The sequence below is a fragment of the Pinus tabuliformis genome, chromosome 2_2 (genome assembly GCF_031772625.1).
Source record: "Pinus tabuliformis cultivar Carrire ecotype Pingquan chromosome 2_2, CPIR1, whole genome shotgun sequence".
NCBI classification, from domain to species: Eukaryota; Viridiplantae; Streptophyta; class Pinopsida; order Pinales; family Pinaceae; genus Pinus; species Pinus tabuliformis.
The window spans coordinates 854,695,595-854,718,148 of NC_142300.1; the positions used below are offsets into that span (position 1 = coordinate 854,695,595).

At 40.2% G+C, this 22,554-nt stretch overlaps 1 protein-coding gene across 2 annotated transcripts in view; it reads right to left on the reverse strand.

The window, feature by feature from the left end:
• Positions 1–22,554, reverse strand: part of LOC149195653 (uncharacterized) — a 138,068-nt gene that overhangs the window by 103,900 nt on the left and 11,614 nt on the right. Inside the window, exon 3 of one of the 2 annotated variants that reach the window (XM_089405390.1) lies at positions 20,563–20,675. The exons of the other annotated variant lie outside the window; for it this stretch is intronic. The gene's annotated coding sequence lies outside the window, so the exon portion shown is untranslated. The remainder of the gene's footprint in view (positions 1–20,562; positions 20,676–22,554) is intronic. 2 annotated transcript variants of the gene reach the window in all.

Consider the following 22,554-nt stretch of genomic DNA (forward strand, 5'->3'; position numbering starts at 1 on the left):
GATCTCCAAAAAGTCTTGGACAATCATTCCAAGGTATTTGAGACTCCCAAAGGTCTCCCACCTATTTGTGATCATGATCATGCTATTCATCTGATTCCAGGAAGTGTTCCTCCAAACATCAGGCCGTACAGATATCCCTATGCCAAAAGAGTGAAATTGAACGTATGGTTGCAGAAATGCTAGAGGCTGGTATAATTCAACCTAGTCAAAGTTCTTTCTCTGCTCCAGTAGTATTGGTGCACAAGAAGGATGGATCATGGCGCATGTGTCCGGATTATAGGGAGCTCAACAAGCTCACTATTAAAGATAAGTTTCCCATTCCTGTCATTGATGAATTACTGGATGAATTGCATGGATCAATTTACTTCACCAAGTTGGATCTTCGTTCAGGATATCATCAAATCAAATGAAGACTGAAGACATTCGGAAAACAGCATTTAGAACTCATGAGGGTCATTATGAATTTTTGGTCATGCCTTTTGGCCTTACCAATGCACCTTCTACATTTCAAGGTTTGATGAATTCCATTTTCAAACCATTCCTTAGAAATTTTGTGTTAGTATTTTTTGATGATATACTAATCTACAGCAAGACTTGGAAGAATCATGTTGAACATGTTGACAGGGTGCTACAACTATTGGAGGAGAAACAATTATATGCAAAAAGATCCAAATGTTTCTTTGGAGTACAAGAGGTGGAATATCTGGGTCATATTGTATCTCATGAAGGAGTTAAGGTAGACCCTAACAAAATTAAAGCCATTAAGGAATGGAAAATCTCCACATCCATAAAGCATCTGCGAGGATTTCTCGGGTTGACAGGGTATTATCGCAAGTTTGTTAAGAATTATGGGAGAATAGCAACACCTCTAACAACATTATTGAAGAAAGATGCATTTTGATGGACTCCAGAAGCAACAAAGGTCTTCGAACATCTTAAAGAGGCAATGTGCCAAGCACCGGTCTTAGCTACACCAGACTTCACAAAAACCTTTATTGTGGAATGTGATGCTTCAGGAAATGGAATTGGTGTTGTTTTAATGCAAGATGAAAGACCCATTGCTTTTGAAAGTCTTCCAATCAAGGGAAAGTTTTTACACAAAGCTATTTATGAGAAGGAAATGTTGGCAATACTACATGCACTTAAGAAATGGCGACCCTACCTAATGGGAAGACACTTCAAGGTAAAAACGGATCATGATAGCCTTAAATACTTTTTAGAACAAAGATTATCCTCTGAAGAGCAACAAAAGTGGGTCACAAAGACGTTGGGTTATGACTTTGAAATCATCTACAAAAAAGGGAAGCAAAATGTGGTGGCAGATGCACTCTTAAGAAAGGATGAGGATGTGGAAGCATTGTTGTGCGCCATTTCTATTATCCAACCAGATTGGATAAACGAAGCAAGGGAGGAATGGAAGAATGATGAAGAAGTGTGGGCACTTATTCGAAAGTTACAACAAGGTTCCAGTACATCTGATACATTTAGCTGGCAAAATGATTCGTTATGGTACAAAGATCGCTTATACCTCTGTAAGAATTCCCAACTAAAACAAAAGATTCTTATGGAATTGCACACTTCTCCCTTAGGAGGGCACTCGGGATTTTTTAAAAACTTACCATAGGATTAAGAAAGAATTTTTTTGGGATGGCCTTAAATCGGATATTCAAAAGTTTGTGGCGGAATGTTTGGTTTGCCAACAAAATAAAGTTGAAACAATTAAGACCCGACTCTATTACAACCTTTATCCATTCCAAGCCAACGTTGGGAGGAGGTTTCAATGGATTTTATCATAGGTTTACCCAAGTCTGAGGGAAAGAGTGTCATCATGGTGGTAGTTGACAGACTTAGCAAGTATGCACACTTTTGTGCATTATCACATCCATTTAAAGCCAGTACAGTTTCTACTGCATTTATGGAAACAATTAAAAAGCTACATGGAAATCCAAAGATTATTGTAAGTGATAGAGATCCCATTTTCACTGGAAATTTTTGAACAGAATTATTTTCTTGTCTTGGTACTCAGTTAGCTCATAGCTCATCTTATCATCCTCAATCTGATGGGCAAACTGAGATAGTAAACAAGTTTGGAAGGATATCTTCATTGCTTTATATCTGATAAACAGACACAATGGGTCAAATGGTTGCCTCTGGCTGAATGGTGGTATAACACTTTCTTCCATACAGCAACAAAAATGACTCCATTTATGGCACTTTATGGATATCAGCCACCATCCATCGCATCATATTTAAGAGAAAATTCTAAGGTTCAAGCAGTGGAACATCATATCGAACATCAACAGCAAGTCCTCCAACTCTTGAAGGATAACCTCGTGTTGGCACAGAATAGAATGAAACAACAGGCAGATCAACATCGCAGCGAAAGAAGTTTTGATGTAGGTGATTGGGTATTCCTACGACTACAACCATATAAACAAATGTCCCTCAAGCAAGCTAATAAGGATAATAAATTATCACCAAAGTATTATGGTCCGTACAAGGTGTTGCAAAAGATTGGTACTATGGCATACAAATTGGAGCTTCATGCAGCTTCTCGAGTGCATCCAGTTTTCCATGTTTCATGTTTAAAGAAAGTTATAGGCGACAAGCTCTCAATTCAAACAATATTGCCAAAACTTGACGAGGAAGGAAAAATTATATTGGAACCAGAAGCAGTCACAGAAACAAGAACTCGACAGCTACGAAATCGATCAATTTCGGAGTATCTCATCAAGCGGAAGAACTTATCCGCTGAAGATTCCACATGGGAGGATGAAAATTTTATACAGAAGCATCCAAAACTACTCAAGCGTTGAAGACAACACTTTTTGAAGGAGAGGGGCATGTTAGGTCCCTATAATAGTAGTGATTACCAGTGTTGTTAAAAGCGCGATTTAATCGCGCTTTTTTCAAAAACGCGCGCGTTTTTCCCTTTGCCGCATAAAACGCGCGTTTTATTCGAAAAAAGCGGCAATTTTTTTTATAGCGCTTTTTTCCGAAAAAAGCGCGCTTTTTTCGAAAAAAGCGCGCTTTTTATCGAAAAAAGCGCCGAGGGCGCGGGCAGCGGGCTTATAACTTATGAAAATCGATTTTTAATTAGTCATTTCTGACTGTCGCCGCGCGGAGGAGGAGGAGACGCCTTGTGGAGAAGAGCTGAAGGGTTTGGGAGCGAATCCAAGTGTTTTTAGGAGAAATCCAAGACAAGATCACCAATTTGTCCATAAAAACGGTATGTAGATTAATTTTTTTTTGTTTTCCTTGTTATAAACTTTGTTTTTCATTGTTTTTGGTTGAGAAATTTCATATGGGCACCATTTTCCTTTTGTTTTAATTGTTTTTAAAGAATTTTTTGTAATTTTTCATTGATTTGGGATGGGTAACTTGGTATGACTATGGGAACCAATTTTTTATTTTTATTTTTCGTTTTTTTTAAACATTGTTTATGGTTTTTTATTTTCATTGTTTTTTGGCATTTGCCATTTGGTTGGGTAACTTGGGATTTTGGAAATAATTAACTTGTAATTTTGTAAATGGTAAATTGTAATTTGTAATCCTAAATTCCTATTTCCTAATCCTTATTTTTCCATAGGTTTGCAAATTCAAAATTCAAAAACAAACATGCCAAGGAAATTGGATCCTTTCTGGGAATATGGTGAACCTAAGGCTCCGAATGATAGACAAAACTTGAATTGCAAGTTGTGTGGAAAGGAGATACGCGGAGGGGTGTACAGGTTGAAGTACCACCTTGCACAAATCCCTGGACATGATGTGGGGCCCTGTATAAATACAAATCCTGAACTTATCCAAAGAGCCATGAGAGCATTGGGAGAATTAGAGCACACTAGAGAGGCCAAAGAAGAACTCAAAAGGCAACTAAGAAGGTCAGCTGAAGGAAGTGGACCAAGTGGCACTGGTTCTACTGCAGCGTCAGTCAATCCGGTAGCTGCATCATCATTTTTTGTTCCTCGAACCACACCTGGTTCACAACCAACTATCGGTTCAATGCTAAAAAGAACTGAAAAAGAACAAGCTGATAGGTTGATGGCAAAATTTCTCCTCTGGAGTGATATTCCTTTCAGCATTGTAAGGAATAATCCATTTTTCCAACCTGCTGTTGATGTTATTGCCAGTGTTGGCCCGGGGTACAAAATCCCTTCTTATCATGATTTCAGAGGCCGGATTCTTCAAGAGGAAAAGCGTGACTGCACCCAAAGATTGGAGGATTTTAGGGCATCATGGGCACAAACAGGATGCACTGTTATGTCAGATGGTTGGACTGACCAAAAGGGGAGAACCCTTATAAACTTCTTGGTTAGTTGTCCCAAGGGGACTATGTTTATCAAATCTATTGATGCAACTCATCAAATCAAAGATGCAAGAACTTTATGTGATTTGCTGGATGTGTTTATTTTGGAGGTGGGTGCAGAAAATGTTGTCCAAGTCATAACGGACAATGCTGCAAATTATGTTGCTGCTGGTAGAATGCTTATGAACAGGCATCCTACTTTATTTTGGACACCTTGTGCTGCCCATTGTATTGATTTGATGTTAGAGGACATAGGGAAAATTCTCTTTGTCAAAGATATTGTTGACTCATCAAAAAGCATCACAAAATTTATATATAATCATACATCTGTGCTTAGCTTGATGAGAAGATTCACCAACAACAAAGAGTTGGTGCGCCCCGCCATTACACGGTTTGCAACGAGTTTCATATCTCTTCAATCCCTTTTGAATTCTATGTGGGATTTGAAGAGAATGTTTCTTTCAGAGGAGTGGCGTGCTTCGTCAATGAGCCGCAAACCAGAAGGAGAGGTGGTACGCAGACTAGTTTCATACCAGAAAGACTTCTGAGCGGGAGTGCAGGAGGTGTGCGCCGTTACTGAACCTTTGGTAAAGGTTCTTCGGTTGGTTGATGGTGAGAAGCCCGCAATGGGCTATTTGTATGAAGCCATGGACAGGGCCAAAGAAACCATTCGGTCCTACTATGATGATAAGGGAGATGATGGGTTTCAGAAACAACTCCTTCTATGGGAAGTGATTGATGAGCAATGGAACAACACACTCCATCGTCCCATTCACGCTGCTGGGCTTTTCCTGAACCCTGCATTTTCTTATGCATGTGGGTTTGATTTTGATGCTGAGGTCGTGGATGGATTATTATCCTGTGTCCAGAAGATGGTGAGATCTCCAGAACAACGTATAGAGATCTCTAAACAAATTGAGACATATAAGATGTCAGGTGGCACATTTGGCTTTGAGATGGCTGTCACTGATAGGACGATTAAAATGCCAGGTATTTTTTAGTTTGTACTTTGTAACTTTGTTTCAAATTTCATTGTCTCTTCAAATTCCATTTTTTTCTTATGTTTATTTAAAATTGTATTTGTAATTTTGTTGTAGACGCATGGTGGAAGATGTATGGTGGCAGAGTACCCCTTTTGCAAAAGCTTGCCGTACGCATCCTCAGCCAAACATGCAACTCCTCAGGATGTGAGCGCAATTGGAGTGTATTTGAAAAAATACACAACAAGAAGCGCAATAGGTTAACACTTAAACATTTAAAATATTGCAAATTTCCAAATAAATTTTTGAATTCATTAAACAATATTTTTTTATAATATTAATTATTAATTATTATTTCATGAACTTTGTACAGGTTGGAGTCCCATAGACTTAATGACATGGTCTATGTCTACTACAATCTTCGATTGTGGGTGAGGCAACTAGAGAAGACACCTGATATGGATGCCATCTCATTGGATGGGATTGACACCACTGCTGAATGGAGGGTTGAGACCGAGAGGCCTCTCATGGATCCCACTGATGATTGGTTAGTGCAGGATGAGGGGGAGGAGGAGGGGGAGGAGGAGGAGGAGCAGGAGCAGGAGCAGGAGCAGGAGGAGGAGGTGACACCGCCTACCCGGGCTACCACTACCACCAGTAGAGGACGTGGTCTCCGTCTAGCTCCTGTAGCTGCTACTACTAGTTCTTCAGCTTCTAGAGCACGTCAGACTCCACTGCCATTTCCACCAACACAGGCACCAGCTTCTACATCTAGAGGGAAAGAGAAAGCTGTGCCATTTTCTCGCAAGAGGGGCAGAGGAAATCAATAGGATTAGACTTTCATTTTATTGTATATGACATTATGACATGATGAGATACATTATCATATTTTTTGTTGATATTTTGAGGCTGAGTTGGGACTCAGGACTTACTATTCAAGACATGATTCAATGTTATGTGTGATTTTAGCGCTAGAAATGATATTAAACATCTTATATATTAGTTTTTTTATCATATTTATGTGTCAATGTATTTATTTTATGTTGTAGATGGTTTAGATATTAAAAAAATTGAAAAAAAATGAAAAAAAAATGAATATTTTTGTGCCAAATGCTTTTTTCCTGCTTTTTTCCGCTTTTTTACCGCTTTTGCCGATTTTTTCCGCTTTATTCCCGGCGTCGATTTAATCCCGCTCGCGCTTTTAACAACATTGGTGATTACCCCATTACTATTGTAGTTGTATCCCTTATTAATATTGTTGTGCCCCTATTGTCCCAATTGTTATTAATGTGCCCCATAGAATCCCTCTATTGTTATTTTTGTGGCTTTATATTATTATTGTTAGGTCGGTTGGGTTATATTGTGACTCCTTAAACACCTATATATAGAAAGGAGGTTTTGTCATTTGAATCATCCAAGAATTGTTCATTTGTGTAATGTAAAGGAGGTTGCCCCCTCGAAGAGGCTGAATTCTAAGGTGTTCAACTATCTTTTCTATCTTTTTGTAAGCTGGTTTCATAACACTACATTTTACTATCATGTTGATGTGATTGCTAATTTGAATATTGATACTAGGCTAATAAAGAAATTGAAGTAAAATTGCTCTAAAGCATATAGAACATTCCATTGTTACCTAAAATTAACATGGAATCAAAGCTGAGGTGAAGACAAAGCCCACGCAAGAGTGAAAGAGAAATCACCAAATACAGTTGGACGAGGACAAAAGGCTCAATGGGTTCCTCATCCTACTTCCCGGCTAAAGACAAGCTCCATGATAAATCTGACTATCATGGATGGAAGATGTCTCTTGATTTGACCTTAGCAGAAAAAGAAGTGATGGATTATGTGTAAGGTAAAATTCTTGAGCCTCCTTCAAATGCACCAGCTGCTGCAAAAACCAAGTATAATTGGGTTGAAGTCAAAGCGAAGAAGATTATCAAGGATTCCATTGACAAGCACCCAGTGGCCTCTATCTCCGAATTGAAGACCTTCAAGGAAATATACGACAGATTGGTCGGCATGTTCAAGGTTAGTAATGCTAATCAAATTTTATTTCTCAAGAATAAGTTGAAGGATATTAAGAAGGGCAAGGACGAAGACATTCAATCCTATTTCTTGAGGATTACTGAGATCAAGAATGATCTACTCTCGATTGGAGAAGTCATTCCTGACAGGAAACTTACTCTCACCACCCTTGGAGGACTCCCACTTGAGTGGTATGTATTTAGGACCACCATACTCAACAATGATCGAATTCCAGGGTTTGAAGAATTGATGTCGAGATGCATTCAAGAAGAAACAAGAATGGTGGAGCAAGAAATGCCTTCTAATAGAAGCAACCCCATTGCATTCTCGCTCATGCCAAGAGGAAGAACAATGCAGGTTCAAAGAAGCAAAGTCAAGGAAAACTGGAAGGAAGGGAATATGCTTTGTTTGCAATAAGTTTGGCCACTATGCAAGGGAGTGTCCAAGTAGAAGGGACACATCACATGATGATGATCACAATCATTCCAGGGGCAACTTCAACAACAACGATCAAAGGAATGCCAAGTCCAATGGCAAAGGAAAAAGGAATGTGGGACATCAAGGAAATGGTCAACCCTCCAAGAAATCAAGGAACTCCAGGTATGAAGAATCAAATGTTGTTAACAATAAGCAAAAAGAGTAACATCTTATATCGGCCCTCTCCACTACCTCTCCTCCAGACACTTTGGGAAATTGGTTGATTGATAGTGGTTCCTCAAGGCACTTCATCGAATACATGGAAGCCCTCTCTAATTTGATAGAAAAGGAGACAAACTTGGAGATCATCCTTGCAAACGATACCACCTATCCTGTGAAGGGAGTAGGGAATGTTACCCTTCAATTGAATCAAGGTAACACTATTCATTTGCAAGAAGTACTATATGTACCTGATCTCAAGAAGAACTTGGTGTCCATTTCGACAATGGAAGACAAAGGATACAAGGTGGCTCTTATCGATGGAAACGTACGTGTTTGGAAAAGAAATTTTAAAAATACTTTTACTTTTGGATTTAGGGTTGACACTTTATATCAAGTTGGAGGAAGTCCATTGGGAGCCATGTCTTGCGACACATCTCTACAATCTTAACTATGGCACCGAAGGTTTGCCCATCTTCATTATAAGGCCCCACCCAATGTGAGGCAGATGGTGGCAGGTACGCCCGAGTTCAAAGTAGAGCATGAAGGTGTATGTTCGGGATGTGCCAAAGGAAAAATTACAAGGGGACCATTCCCCTCAAGTAATAGCAAAACCACAGATATATTGCAATTGATCCACTCTGACATATCTGGTATGATGCCCGTAAACTCTTTGGGAGGATACTTATATTATCTCACCTTTATGGATGATTATTTTCGCAAGAACTGGATTTACTTCTTGAAGACGAAGAATGAAGTGTTCACCTCGTTCCAACACTTCAAAGCCTTGATCGAAAACCAATCCAAGAAAAAAATCAAGATATTGAGGACCGATAATGGGACCAAGTACGAATCCAATGAATTCCAAGATTATTGTAGAGAAGCTGGCATTTGTTGAAATTTGATGACTAAAAAAAGTTTCTTGCAATCCCAACCCGGTTTTAATTTCACCTTATCACTCCCATTCAGTTAAATGCCCTTTCCCATAAACATACATTCAACATATAGAAGTCTAGAAATGAAATTTTCAGATTAAAGCACATGGGACTGTCAACACATGCTGAAAATAAATATGGACATAACTAGACCAAAAAAAAACATAAAAATACATCAACTTAGACTCAGGCAAAACCCCTTCAATCTTCTTCAGGGAAAACCTGTTAGAGAGCTCTTCAAATTTATTTATCTTTCAATTTTAGGAAAAATACATTTGCAGACAAGACAAAACAGCAAAATCAACTTATCTCTTTAGCCCAAAATTCCTTGAAAATTGTGCCCACTTTGCCTCGATTTCCGTGCCCACTTGACGCTGAAAATATGTATTGTACAGATACGACTGTGTGGACTGTACTGTACGGAATATACAGATTTTTTCAACAACGAAAAAATTCAAAAACTTATCTCGAACGGCGTGCAACTCACAGCATTCAATGTTGTTCGCACTGTAAATTGTGTTGTCTTCTATGCCTTGATTTCCATGCCCAGCTTTGCCCATAAATCACTCCTTCAGCTTGCTGCAACAAATTTCTCCTTCAGAACTTTTCTCCAGCTCTCAGCCTCCTTTCTCCAATCTTCTCATGAAGAATGAATGCAGTCTCTCTTTTCTTTCCCCCTTTTGTTTCCCTAAATGACTTTTGGGCAACCCTAAGATCTAATGGCTCAAATTCATTTAGATCAAGGGATGAGAATAAATGTGCATTTAATTCTCACTTTCTATTTTTTAACTCACCCATTAAATAAAGTACCCACATTGTACTTTATGTCTAAAGTCACTTTTCACTTTATAATTTAACATTGACTTTACCACTTATAAAGTCACTTTCACTTTATAAAGTCACACTTAGGAAAAGAATTATTTTGGACACTTTTCCCTAGGTAGAGACTAACCCATGGGAAACCACTTATCCAAGATACATTAAAAATCAACAACATCAAGAGGGAGACTACAATGCCATACACTCTTGAGCAGAATGGTGTGGCTAAAAGGAAGAATCACTCTATTGTAAAAGCAGTTCGTGCCATGCTTCATGATCAAGGCCTTCCGAAGTTTCTATCGGTTGAAGCTGTAAATATCGTCGTGTATGTTCAAAACCGATGCCCTCATCAAGCATTGGACTCCAAGACTCCCAAAGAAATGTTCACAGCTAAAAAACCTAACGTCTCTCATTTTAGAATTCTTGGAAGTCCCGTATATTTTCATGTGCAGAAAAAGAAAAGAAGCAAATTGGGTGCATCTGGGAAGAGAGGAATCTTTATGGACTATAGTGAAGATTCCAAGGGATATAGAATTTATGTGGTTGGTCAAAAGGAAGTTGAGATAAGTCATGATGTCACCTTTGACGAAGATATGGCCCTCAGGAAGATCAACAACCTTCCTATCCGAAGGAAGGACAAAGAAGCTGACACCAGAAATCAGGGTGAAAAAGAGGATGAACGATGCCTGATGTTGATGAACCTATGGATCCTATAGATCCTCCTCCTCATGAGACTTCCTCCTCCAAAAGGAGACCCTCATGGCTTAGGGAGACACTTGAAGATGCCGAGAGACACATTGCACCAAGGGGGACTTTCTGTGAAAGCAAGAAGCCGAACAGGTATCAAAGATACGTGACCGTCATGAGCACTATCATTCAAAATGAGCCTTCATCATTCAAAAAAGTCGTGAAGCAACAAGTATGGAAGGATGCTATGAATGAAGAGTACGAGCCAATTATGAAGAATGATGTTTGGGATGTGGTCCCTAGACCCCAAGACAAATCGGTTGTCACCTCCAAGTGGCTCTTCAAAATCAAGCATGGAGCTGATGGTAGTGCAGAAAAGTTCAAGGCTCGCTTTGTTGCTCGAGGCTTCTCTCAAAAGGAAGGTGTAGATTACGATGAGATATTTGCACCTGTTGCCCGATACACCACCATCCGCTCGATCATAGCCCTTGTTGCCTCGCAAGGATGGAACCTACATCAGATGGATGTCAAGACCGCTTTCTTGCATGGTTCTATTAGAATATATTAGAATATTCCCATTTAGCATTTAATGCTCATTCCTTTTAGCTGTTGCTATTTATATTCTTTTAGCAGTTTCTTTGATGAAACTGAGTGTTTCTATATTCTACATAGAAACCTGATGTTTCTATTATTGTAAATATCTCTGTATTATGATTGAGCTGTTTGCTCATTCGAAATTAATTCATTCAACATTCTTTTATGGTATCAGAGCAAGGTTAAGAGATTTCTTGAACAGTAATTCTCTCTGCATCGTAATCTCTTGAGTCCTTTCTAAGGTCGAGCCCTCTGTAAGCCAGGCAGCCTTCACTGAGTCTTAGCCTCGGCTTTGCTCGCTGTGATAAAAGCTTACAGTCGTCCATCTCGATACAGAAATGGATTCTTCCCTTGCATGATCATTTTATTAAGGAAATAACTTTGTGGCGGTGACTGTTTTCGTGGGAGCGGATTTTTTTTTGGCTGGCCAGTTTGCTTGGAATCGTGAATCCGGCTATCTTCTTCTTCGCCTGGCGGCTACTCGACCACAACGTGGAATTTCTCAGCATTCGTAATCCAGGTGTTTTCTCTCAAATCTCATTTGTTTTTTTTAAAGTCGGACTCGTGGTTTGAAAATTCGATCTGCGGGCAAATTCATGGTTTTATTTTCAAAAGTTGTCAACCTGTGGATACGCGTGTAATTTTGAAACCCGTGGATATACTTTTTGAAGCCCGAGGATATACATTTACCCGTGGATACACTTTTGAAACCTGTGGATATATATTCAAGCCCGAGGATACATATTCGAAACCCGTGGTTCATATATATAGTTGAAACCCGTGGCAGTTGAAACCGTGGATATATACAGTTGAAACCCGTGGCTTTTGTAACCCGTGGCAGTTGAAACCCGTGGACATATATTTCAGACCCGTGGATACATATGTTGAAACCCGTGGATATATACAGTTGAAACCCGTGGCAGTTGAAACCCGTGGATTTATATTTCAGACCCGTGGATACCTATTTGAAACCCGTGGTTAATTATATTTCAAACGCTGATATATATAAAGCGTATTCACCTGTGGATCTATACCTCTGAGTCGTATATAGCTGAGACGTATACAGCTGAGACGTGACGTGAAGATTGCCGGCCAATTCCAATTTGTTTAGATCTGCGTAGTTGATTTATCAGCGTTCCCAATCCGTGGTGCTTGCCGGCAGTGTGTTACTAATCAGCAGAAACGTGAAGCTGAGACAGCACACGTGGGTTTTTTTTTCAATCTTTGTATTTGCTGTATTTGTGGTTCTGGTTGCCGGCAGTGTGTTACCCATCAGCGGAATTTTTTCTCTTGTGATCCTGACAGCCTCATTTACAAACTCAGACCTGTGACATCTGTTTATTGCATCAGTATACACTTGTGGTAGACTTGCATTCTCCTGTGGGAAACTATATTCTCAGAAATATATTTTGTGCTAGCAGTATTACCATTGTTTTAGACTGAAGAGATATTTTTGCTGGGTAAAATTTTTTTTTAGCAGGACAAAGTCTGTTCGTTAATTTACACCAGGATAAACAGTCAGCTACATTGTTCTTGTGTGACATACTTTTGTATTTTCTTTGTGAAAATGGCCACACTTACCAATCTGATGTTAGAAGGAAATCAACGCTTTAATGGCAGCAACTATAACATTTGGAAACAAAGAATGTTGACCATTTTTTAGTACAGGCGTCTTGATCAACTCATTTTGGGCAAAGAGCTTCGTCCAGGTACAGCCGGGACCGATCAAGATAAATTTGATGATCGAAATCGAGAGGCTGTTATGCTTCTCAAGCTCTCTGTCGCTGATGATCAGTTACCACAGATCCCTTCTGGCAAGACAGCTGCTGAAATCTGGCAACAGTTGAAAGAATTACATGAGACATCTGATAAAAGCAGAGCTTTTTTCTCAAAAATCAGTTGTTCTCCATCATGATGGACGAACATATGTCTTTACAGGAATATCTCAACAAAATTAAAGACATTCGAGATCAACTCGAAGCCATTGGTCGGACCATGGAGGAGGAAGATATGGTAGTCATTACTTTGAAAAGTCTACCGAAATCTTATGAACACTTCATTGAAACGCTCAACATTACCACCACAAATGTTGATCTGAAGTTTCCAGATTTATGTACCAAACTTCTGCAGCAGGATCGGTGGAAACAACAGTTTGGTAGTAGTGCTTCATCAGTGTCCTCGGAAAATGCATTTTCTGCAAAATATCAGTCCTCTCAGTCCTTTCAGCAGAAAGGCTCCTCTCAGCCTTTTGATCCTGCTCGGAAGAAAAGTGTGCAGTGTAATTACTGTCACAGGTTCGGTCACATGAAGAAAGATTGCCGACAGAGGATTGCTTCTGAACAGAGGAAACAGGGAGGGCCACATCAGACAGCAAATGTTGCAGAACATTCCGAGCAGACAGAGTCTGCCTTTTATGCCTTTATGGCTAAAAGGTCTTCAGACCATGTTCCTTCCTCTGCATGGTACATTGATTCTGGCGCATCACGTCATTTTTCTCACAGGCGTGACTGGTTTATTGACTTCTCACCTTTCAGTGATTCCGTGGTATTTGGCGGAGGTGAAAAGTACACAGTAGCTGGCAGAGGTACAGTTCAAATTCAGTCTGGTGGGCGCACGCTTATATTTCTGAATGTATACTATGTTCCTGGTATGGAAATTAATCTGCTATCTGTCAGCCAGATTATGAGGAATTCTCCTCAACTTGATGTAGTGTTCAGTACCCACAAGTGCTCCATTATTGACAGGGAGTCTAGTTTAACAGTTGCTGTTGGCCTAGAAGATCATGGTTTATACAGGCTACTTGACACCGGTGACTCTCCAGAAGTGGCTCTAGCAGCACGTATTTCTCCTATCAGCACTCTATGGCATCAGCGATATGGGCATCTCAATATGCAGTATCTCTCTCAGCTCTCTAGGGAGGGACTTGTGTCTGGATTACCTGATATTCAGACTCAGCAGTTGGGGGTATGCAGCGCCTGTCAAGCGGGAAAGCAACATCGGTCTTCATTCAAAAATGGAGAATCTTGGCGCGCATCTAAGGTACTTCAGTTACTTCATGCTGATATTTGCGGCCCTATGAATACAGCCTCTATCACTGCTTGCAAATATTTTTTACTTATTGTAGATGATTTCAGTAGAAAGATGTGGGTATATTTTTTAAAAAATAAATCTGATGTTCTTAGTACCTTTCAGAAATTTAAAACATTAGTGGAGAAAGAATCTGGTTGTAACATCATGACCCTTAGGACCGACAATGGGGGGGAATTTTGTTCTTCGGCGTTTGCCAACTTCTGTGATATTCATGGCATCAAACGTCAATTAACCACTCCTTACACTCCTCAGCAAAACAGTGTTGTCGAGCGTCGCAATCGCACGGTTGTTGAAATGGCTCGTTCCATGCTACAACACCGGAGTGTTCCAAACAAATTCTGGGCTGAAGCAGTATTTACTGCTGTTTATCTTCTTAACAGATCACCCACTCAGGCTGTTACAGGGAAGACTCCTGAAGAGGTTTGGTCTGGCCGAAAGCCTAAGATCAGTCATCTCAAAGTATTTGGCTCAGTTGCATATGTTTGGATTCCAGCTGCTAAGCGATCTAAGTTGGATTCCAAAAGCCAGAAACTCATGATGACAGGGTATAGTGATCATCACAAAGCCTATAGGCTAATAGATATAGCCACTGGTCGTCTTAGCTTCAGTCGGGATGTAGTATTTGATGAAGACAGAGGATTTTTTCAATCTTCTTCTTCTCAGCAGTGTTCTGAGGATCAGCCTCACAATGTACTTCTTCCGGTCGGTCCACCTGATGGGAGGGATGATGTAGCATCAGTATTTGATCATACTCTATCTGAGCTTCCTCCAGAAAATAACCCTCCTCTTGCCGCCCCTATTGCTCTTGAGCCTCCTCCACCTCCTCCTGATATTGGTTCCTCTACTTCTGCTATTGCTTCTTCTACTCTTCGGCCAAAATGGTGGGCTAAAACCATTGGTGATCTCCGGGATGATGAGCTCCTTGAAGGCAGAACTTCTAGACATAAGAACAGACAACAGTCTACAGTCAATTTTGCTCTTATGGCTAACCTGCACAGTACTTTTGAGCCTCAAACCTATTCAGAGGCTAAGGGTACATCTAAGTGGGAACAGGCTATGGAAGCCGAATTCCAGAGTCTTCAGAAGAATCACACATGGACACTTTCTGATCTTCCTACAGACAAAAAGCCCATAGGCTGCAAATGGGTGTATAAAGTGAAATACAAAGCTGATGGAACCATAGACAAGTATAAAGCTCGGCTTGTGGCTCGAGGATTTTCACAGAAGGAAGGCATCGACTATGAGGAGACTTTTGCTCCTACAGCCAAGATGAGTACCATAAGGCTTGTTCTTGCCCTAGCAGCTCAGTTCAATTGGAAAGTTCATCAGATGGATGTAAAAAGTGCTTTCCTAAATGGTGATCTCCAAGAAGAAGTCTACATGACGCAGCCTCCAGGATTCAAGGTTGCTGGTCAAGAACAGAAAGTGTGTCGGTTAGCTAAAGCAATCTATGGATTGAAACAAGCTCCTCGGGCTTGGTACATGAAAATTGATCAGTACCTGACAGATCAGGGTTTTCAGCGGAGCCCTTCTGATCCAAACCTGTACATCAAGCATACTGGTGATGATATCTTGTTTGTGGTTGTCTATGTGGATGATCTTATCATTACTGGCAGCTCTGCACATTTGATCCATGGGATCAAACAAGATTTATGCAGAACTTTTGAGATGACAGACTTGGGGCTTCTTCATTATTGTCTGGGGGTTGAAGTTTGGCAGACTGAAAATCAGATATTTCTCTCTCAGTCCAAGTATGCCAAAAATCTTGTGGACAGATTCAGAATGCAGGATTGCAAACCAGCCACGACTCCTATGGAACCAGGGCTCAAACTTTCAGCTCAGTCATCCTCTCCCCTTGTGGATGAAACTTTATTCAGGCAACTAGTGGGCAGTCTCATCTATCTTACTGCTACCAGACCTGACATCAGTTTTGCAGTAAGCTACATTTCTCGCTTCATGTCTGCTCCTAAAGCTGATCATTGGCAAGCAGCAAAGCGTGTGCTACGATATGTGCGTGGCACTTCTGATTATGGCCTCCTATACACTCGAAGTTCCAATCCTATTCTCAGTGGTTACACTGATTCTGACTGGGCCGGTTCGGTTGATGACCGTAAATCTACAGCTGGGTATGTGTTTAATCTAGGATCCGGTGCTGTTACTTGGACTAGTAAGAAGCAACAGGCAGTGGCTCTCTCCTCAACAGAAGCCGAGTATCGGGGAGCAGTTAAGGCATCCTGTGAGGCAGTTTGGCTTCGACGTATGCTGGCAGATATGCATGTTTCCCAGACAGGGCCTACTTCTTTGTTTTGTGATAATCAGGGAGTGCTCAAACTTGCCAAGAATCCTGTCTTTCATGAACGAACAAAGCATGTGGAAACTCATTGCCACTACATTCGCCAGCTTGTTGAAGACGGCTCAGTTCAGTTGCAATATGTTCCCACAACAAAGCAGCCCGCCGACATCTTCACCAAGCCTCTTGGTCCTGATAAATTTATAAAATTCAGAGGGTCTATTGGTGTTGTAAATAGATTGAGCATTAAGGGAGGGTATTAGAATATATTAGAATATTCCCATTTAGCATTTAATGCTCATTCCTTTTAGCTGTTGCTATTTATATTCTTTTAGCAGTTTCTTTGATGAAACTGAGTGTTTCTATATTCTACATAGAAACCTGATGTTTCTATTATTGTAAATATCTCTGTATTATGATTGAGCTGTTTGCTCATTCGAAATTAATTCATTCAACATTCTTTTAGGTTTGATCAAAGAGGAAGTCTATGTGGAACAACCCAAGGGATTTGAGGTTCATGACTAAAAATCTCATGTATGTAGGTTGAAGAAATCTCTCTATGGATTGAAGCAAGCACCCCGAGCTTGGTTTGAGAGGATCGATAGCTATCTGATGAAGCTGGGATTCACTAGAAGTGAAGCCGATCCAAACCTTTACTTTAAGGTTGAAAATGATAAACCTCTCATTTTGGTACTTTATGTGGACGACCTCTTTCTGACAGGTATAGACCCTCTCATTCACAAATGTAAGAGGGAGTTGGCTTTTGAATTTGAGATGAAGGACCTAGGACCGATGCACTATCTCCTAGGGTTGGAGGTCTGACAAAAGCCAGGCGAAATTTTCCTCTCAAGGAAAATATGTTGTGAAGATATTGGAAAGATTTGGGATGGTGAACTACAAGCCTGCGACTACCTCGATGGAACTTAACTTTAAGAAGTTATGTGGTAGTGTTGTTGGACCTTAATAGGGAAATGCCTCTGAATATCGTCAACTCATAGGAGCACTGGTGTTTTTGGTGAACTCTCGTCTGGACATATGTTTTGTAGTTAACACACTGAGCCAATACATGGTTGAGCCTCATCATATACATTGGATTGCTGCCAAGAATCTTCTAAGATATCTTCGGGGCACAATCACTCATGGACTGAGATACACTGTCGGAGATGTGAGGCTGCATGGTTATTCTAATGTTGATTGGGCTGGCAGTGTGGTGGATCGCAAGAGCACTTCTGGATGTTGTTTTTCTTTGGGTTCTGCTTCAATATCCTGGATGAGCAAGAAGCAGAAATCGGTTGCCTTAAGCACCGCCGAGGCCGAATACATAGCTGCTAGTATGGCCTCCTGTGAAGCTGTCTGGTTGAGGAAGCTCTTCAGTGAGCTATTTGGACATGTGTTGGATACCACCGTGATCCTCTGCGACAACCATAGTGGGATCCGATTATTTGAGAATCTCGTGTTTCATGATCGCTCCAAGCATATAGATATTAGGTACCACTTTATCCAGGATATGGTACAATGACGAGCAATAAGGCTCTATCACATTGGGACTGATGAGCACATCGCCAACATTCTAACGAAGCCCCTGGGGAAGGTCAAGTTCTTGGCTTTCCGAGAACGACTTGGAGTCGTGGAGGGACCCTCTTACGAGGGTCCTGTATGAGATGGACATTGAGTTTTGGGAGCTCCGGGGGGCTTGGGGTACTTCTTGGAGCGATGAGCAACCATAGGGTGAGTGGTTCAGCCTTCCCCTAGTGGTTTACTGTGTACAGGGTGAGTGGTTTAGCCTTCCCCTGCAATACCCCTTGGCGACATGTAGGCAGGATGTGTGGTTCATCCTTCTCCTGCTGAGGCATCCTACCCATGTAGTCTGGGACTCATGGGAAGTACCTCTCATCTGGCCAATGAGTAGGGAAATGAGGATAGGGACCATAGTACTACCGACGGACACATCGTGTACTACCGTACTCCCTATGCTAGGATGACAGATATTGATCTATGATCAATTTGAACTGACTTCAGTTCAGTAAGAGTGGTATGAGACACTCTCTTTTGATTGGAACTGACTTCGGGTCAGTAAGAGTGGTACGACACACTCTCCTTTGATTGGGACTGACTTCAGGTTAGTAGAGAATGTTATGATACATTCTCGATCACTTCTTCTTCATAGTTCAGCAGAGCAGTGCAGAGCAGTCATTGATGGCAGAGATAGTATAGATTGGCAGATGGATTAGCAGATGGAGTTCTCACTAGTTGAGAGGGAGTGTTAAAATTGGCAACTGGGGCCAAACTCCACATGGGTCATCTTATTTATGACAATTGATATTTTTCTTGGATTCCTCTCTCCGATAAGTGTAAGATTGATCTAAAGATCATCCGATTCTGACATGTACAAATGAAGTTATGAATTTATTTTGATTATGGTCAAATTGTCAAGGTCAGCCAGCAAACTTATGTAGTCTCAGAAGCCCAACAGTCACGTCTATTCATCCTCAACATTGCATATAAATAAAACGTGACTTGGCCTCATTTGGACACACTCATCATCACAATTCTCTCTCTCTCTCCTCATTGATTGGGTACGATTAATGGGCCTCTCTCTCTCCTCATTGATTGGGTACGATTAATGGGCCTCTCTCTCTCCACATGTCCAAAATTTCAGGAGAGCGAAATTTCAGAAGGCCGAAATTTCAAGAGGCCGAAATTTCAAGAGGCCAAAATTTCAAGAGACCGAATTTTTGGACAGTTTGACCAAGCGTCGACCAGCATGCGTTGACCTCATTTGACTACGTTTTTGTGAGGGCTATCTCTGTTTGGGCAGGCCGCATTTATGGGCACAAAAATCGAGGCTAAACGTTGATTGTTGACTAGTGTTGGTTGTAGCTAGGGTTGACCACAGGTGGGTTGTTTAACCAGACTTTGATTGGGTTGAATTTGACTGTTTTTTAGGGTTATTTATCTTGTTGTTTGGAGGCCGAAGTTGATTAAAGTTGACCGATTTGCTGAGGATCAAATATGCCCTGTTGACCAGCGTTGACTTTTCTGATTAGGGCTCTTTTGTTGTTGTTAAAAATTATCAGATCTGTAAATTGTACTATCTCTCTCTGCTGAACTATTAAAGACTAAAAGAAGATTTAATCAAGGGTTTCCCCACATTGGGGTTTGTCCCTAGTTGGTGCCACATCTTGTGTCCTCTTGTCTTGGGTTGTCTTCTATTGTTTATCTTTATGTTTTATCTGCATTTTACTATCATGTTTATGTGACTGCTAATCTGAATATTGATACTGGGCTAATAAATAAATTGAAGTAAAATTGCTCTAAAGCATAGAACATACCATTGTTGGCTAAAATTAACAGTTAGACTTCTACTAGGATTTAATGCAAACCCTAGATTCCATCTTTGAGATACTCAGCCTTAGATGTCAACAAATAAAACCAATCACAACACAATCTAATATGATCAACTTCTATTAGGGTTTGTTGTAAACCCTAGATTTATCATGATAATGGAAACAATATCACCATATCCTAGAATATCAAACTTTTACTAGGGCTTAGTTACAAACCTTAGAATTTACACACTATGAGCATCAACAATTAGGTTAGCATACATACATATCTAAGATTTCATGCACAAGCATATCACTATCCATAAGGTAATCCCAAGACACAAATATCAATACATTTAAAGTCAGACATATAACAATCTTGATTAGGCTAGGGTTTTGATCAGACGGACATACACCTAGGGTTTCATTCCTAGGAGCTTACTCTCGATACATAAGGGTTTTACTCATAAACCATAATTTACCAAAGCCTCAAGGTTTAGGAATACATTACTATCCAACCCTAAAGGACTAGGATTTCCATAACAATACCAAAACCTTAAACATGACATTACCATCAAAACCCCAAACATCAAAAGAATAGTATTTTCTAGATTTCATTAGTAACCCTAAGTAGACTAGGGTTTTTCACATTAGCATTGACATACCCTTAGGTTAGGGTTTTACAGAGAACCTTTTAGGGTTCCACAAACATGATGATTTTAATGAGGGTAGATTCAATCTAATGATTAATCACCCAAATAAGAATCTTTATGATTCAAAGGTCCTAGACATAACACTTGTTAGTAATGTAAATTAGATTTATTAGAATGAATGAATATACCAAAGAGAACAAATCTTATGGTCTAAAACATACCTTTGAGTTATTTTCTAGACAAACCTTATAGGACATCAATTCCAATAGAACTTCTATCATGCTTTGTCTTGTGAGATCTTTTCCATAGCCCTTGAGCATTTAGCAAGCCTTTCCTAAACATGGAGAATATGAAAAGAAATGTTATTAGCATCTAATACAAACACATCTAGATAAGAAAAGGAAAACCAAATATAAAAGATAATACAAGGAATAAAATACTTACCTTTGGAAAAATGGTGAGGGCTCCCTTTGAATCCAATCTCGAGGGATACTTATAACTTTATCAAAACAATTAAAAAATGTTTTTCCAAAGCATTTTAAACCTACAAGTACTAGAAATCAAAGCATAAAGGAAAATAATTCAAAACTTTAGAGTAGAAGGATATGTAAGGGATAGAGTCCCTAAGAGTCCCTAGCAAATAAGTCTTTGACTTCGGATTCTTCCATCTTGTTCTTCTTTGGTGGTCCTTCATCGACAACATTTGCATGTTCCCTTTCTCTCTTCTTATTTCTCAGATTCTCATGACAATCGCTTCTATAATGACCCATCTTGTGACAATTGTAGCATTCTATCTTGGATAGGTCTACCTTCCTTCTAGACCCTTTAGACTTCTTAAAGGTTCCTTTGTTCTTGTGATGAGCGGAATAGGCATTTGAAATTTTCTCCTCTTCATTCTCTTTGTTGCTTACTAATGAAATTTTGACTTCTTCTTGACTACATGCATTCCATAATTGTTCGAATGTAGGAGTTTCCTTCCAACTGTTGATACCTGATGAAAAGGCACTCCAAGATGTTGGTAATCCTAGAAGTGCAGTGATTACAAGCTCCTTTTCAAGTAATATCTCATCTATGACTGGAGTTCATCTTTGATTCTAGTTATTCTTACAAAGAAGGATGCCATGGTGTCATCTTTTGTCATCTTTATTCTCTTTAGTTCATTCTTAAGACTTGCAATTTGACCAAGATTCTTGATTGTGAATAATTTGGATAAGGCCTTATACATCTCTTGAGCGGAATCTATGTTGGATATATATGGGATGAGGTTATCCTTTATTCCATCCACCATTAGGGTCATGGCCAATATCTCTGTTTCTCTAAACTTTGCCATTTCTGCATCACTTGATGATCCAGGTGGATATTGGTGGCCACCTGCCAAGTCCACCTGGACCCCCACCATTGTTTCTCTCAGCATTTTCAGTTTCCTTAATTGTAGCACAACTTACTATTTTTAGCAGTTTTTCGGGTCCTGAACTTCCGGAGCCATTTTGAGGCCCTAAACGACGTTTTTTGGGAAATCTGGGGCAACATGGGTCCATGGACCGATGTTGCCTCCCAAAGTGGTAGTGCTCGGATAGATCTTTCTAACGAGCTATTGTACGCGTCAAACGGAGATCGTATGCCAAAGTTACGACCCCGGGAAGTTGGTGTACCAATTTACCCAAACGGGGCCCATAGTTTGGCGTTTCATCTTCTAGGGTTAGGTTTTGGAATGTTAAGGGTTTTCCATTGTTTCTCAACAATAAATAGGCCTTCGAGCCTCATTGTAACACAGTTCAGAGGTATGTAACCACCACATCTCTTCTCAGAGATAAGCTACCATCGCCCTAGCTAGTTTATTTCCATTATTGTTTGTAAGCATATTTCAGTATTTTACATTAATGAAATGAAGTATTATTTCCGCTGCATATCTGTGTTTATGGTTATCTCTGTAATTTGTTGCGTTCCTGTTTAAGTCTGGATCAGTGGTATCAGAGCAATCTGTTTTTTCTCTGTTTTTCTTTGCATGTCCCCAACAAGGTCGGGATATAAGGAGTTAGGGCTTGAACTGGTCGAACCTTTACAAGACCAGCCTCGCAAATCCCGACAGCCTCCCATGGCGGATGAGAAGAAAGACGAGGGGGAAGGAGATCCTATCAAAATCTTGCTCGAAGAAGCCCTCGAGCGACAACGGAATGCGATGATGGACAGCTTTGGCCAGATCCTTCAGCGGC